The sequence below is a fragment of the Nelumbo nucifera genome, chromosome 1 (genome assembly GCF_055504915.1).
Source record: "Nelumbo nucifera cultivar China Antique chromosome 1, China Antique-T2T, whole genome shotgun sequence".
NCBI lineage: Eukaryota > Viridiplantae > Streptophyta > Magnoliopsida > Proteales > Nelumbonaceae > Nelumbo > Nelumbo nucifera.
In genome coordinates this window covers 163,703,798-163,706,482 of record NC_142649.1, presented here as the reverse complement: position 1 = coordinate 163,706,482, position 2,685 = coordinate 163,703,798, and the positions used below count along the sequence as shown (strand labels likewise).

The 2,685-nt window shown below is 38.1% G+C and overlaps 1 pseudogene; it reads right to left on the bottom strand.

The window, feature by feature from the left end:
• Positions 1 to 1,389: 1,389 nt before the first annotated feature.
• LOC148804097 (small ribosomal subunit protein uS7 pseudogene) lies at positions 1,390 to 1,734 on the bottom strand (annotated as a pseudogene).
• Between the last annotated feature and the right edge of the window lie 951 nt (positions 1,735 to 2,685).

Below are 2,685 nucleotides of genomic sequence, written 5' to 3'. Positions count from 1 at the left end.
ATATTCAAAATGGAAATATGAGATCATCCAACAGTAAATGATAGTCTTTGATGAAGAATGGTCGCTGGAAAATGGATGGAATATTCCAAGTAATATCATTGTTGCAACTATTAAGTTTTGCATTTGAGTGTTTTGTCAAAGAGAACAAGAATTGTAAAAAGTTGCTCAATTAAGGGCAAATACAGTATTTTGCAAAATGATCAGATGACATCTAAGGGAAAAAATGCAACTATACACATTTTCCATCTGTGTTATTGACGGAAGAGAGGTATTTATTGATTTTTTTTTAAATAAAGGGGAGGTTTTTGCTTAAGTGAAATTATAGGGGAGGTTTTTATGATTGTTAGGAACTTAAAGGGAGGTTTTTGTATTTTACCCATTTTAAAGTTTGGGCAAATTTATTAAACTACCTTTATGGTTTAGCTAATTGACTAACTCTACCCTTACTATTTACTTATTATCTTAAAGTACCCCTACTCTTTCTGAGAATAGACATCATCATTAAGTGGTAACAAAAAAAACGAAATGTTGAATTTGCCCTCCATTATTTCTCAAATTTTCAAAATAAATCCCAATTAATGAATAATTTTAGGAATAGGAAGCATATCGCTCTACTTTGTCTTCGTTTCCATCTCAGTCTTTGCCTTTGTCTCCATTTTCCATTGGATGGCACATTCACGTCTATCGTCTCTTTAATCTACACCGCTACTATACTTGAGGCTCAAATGAGGGATTTGGGTGGTGTTGTGTTTGGTGGTCTCTAGGAGAGACACCAAAAAAGCTATTGGGAAACAAGTGAGGTAAGGGGCATACATCTTTACTTTACTTTACTTGATAGAAAGCTATTGTTTTTTCTTTTTTGTTCATTGGTTCAAACATTTCCCCTTCCCCTGTTTTTGATCTGAAACTTCACCGCCGTTGTTGCAACTTCTAGCAGTAGCGATGATCTTCCCTCTCCATCTTTCTCATTTTCTCATGCTCTCTCATCATTTTCCCTCATTCTCTCATTGTACTATTTTTTCCTTTTTGATTCATCGGTTCAAATGCCTTCCCTTCCCCTTGTTCTCAATCAGAAACTTCATTGCCGCCACTGCAACTTCCAACAACAACGATAATATTCCCTCTCCATTTCTCTCATTTTCTCATGCTCTCTCATCTTTTCCCCTCATTTTCTCATTGTTTTTCATCTCTTCGATTGTCCATCGACTCTGCCCCTTAGCTTCACCATTCAGAGAGAGAAGATTGTCATAACTGCTATGGAGATGTCACCGGTTATAGAAACTCAATCCAAGAGCTCATTTTGCTCCCACCAGTCTATAGATGGCCATCCATGGGGGGCATCTCTATTTGAGGGAAAGCTACCCAAAGTTGAAGTGGACTAAACCTCCTCTAATTTTTGTATTCATCATTCAGGAAGTAGAATTGGTTGTAACAATAGTTGTCTGAGCTCCCTTCCTTAACCAACCAGTGAAGCTTATGCTTAAACGCTTGTCTCAACTCCATACCATTGCTCCTTTCATGCACCATTAGGAAATTGGTCAACCTCTCCACAATGGGACATTGAGCCTTCCTAAATTTCTTGAAAAAATACCTCCCAGTTGTGTGTGGTATGTAGGTTGCATGCTTGGATGGAACCACACCAATGTAATCCACCAAAGATATGTCACCAACTTGAACATCGTCAAAAGGCCATCTATTGAAGAGCTTCACCTTTGGTTGAGTGATGATCACCATGTCTGTAGAATAGAGAGTTTCTCTTAGTTCTCTAAAACCCTAAAGCATTCGCTCACAAATTAGAACTCTGTAATGAAGTTAATCTTGTTTATTATCTTTGTTCTTTGTAGATATAATTCGTTTTTCTTTTTTGAAAATTTTTGTCTTTTATAATATGAAACATAACAATTTGCTGACCTAGTAGCTTATCAAAAGCCTCCTCCATAGTTGAAAGATTGAACTTTAGAGACAAATTGAGGTAAAGCTTTGGATCGAAGTTGGAGTCGCCCAACGAACGGAGAACAGTCTCCTGTACACGTTTGAGGAATGAAATCAAAAGGATTGTAACATGACCTAAATCGAAGTAGTTATAGGGAATTTGTGAGGAAGGATGGGAGGTCTATCCACCACTTGCTCGCCGTGTTGGAAATGATAGAGATAGGGAGTGATCATCGTACCAGAAGCGGAGACGATTCTGAGTCATCCTTGTAGGTTGGTCGTTCCTATGTAGAATGTGTTAGACAGTGTATGCCCTTAGCTCCAATCAGAATGATGTACATTATGACATTTAATGTAAATGAATAAAGTACATATTTGATTCATGTTATTATGGTGTGTTTCTGTGTAATACCCTTAAACTGGACACATATGAGACTCGTGTTAGTTTAGAATCTTCACAGCCGTTGGATAGATCTAGGGAGATTTATCTTGCCATGGTTGACACTGATGTGCTGCCAAGTTGGTTGGGGTGGCTTGTCTCAGTTGCCAAGGTGAGACCTGAGGTACATGCAGTGTGCGTTTTCTTCAAACCCTGAATCGGACCAAAATTTCAGTATTGCCCTAAACCTTGGAGATAGATGGGCAAAATTGAAATGTTACACCTGACCCCTAGACTCGATTATGATACTACACTAGGTGTCGGATTGGGCTATCTTTGATATGCCAATCTGTGAGATCCATAGAGGGGGTCAA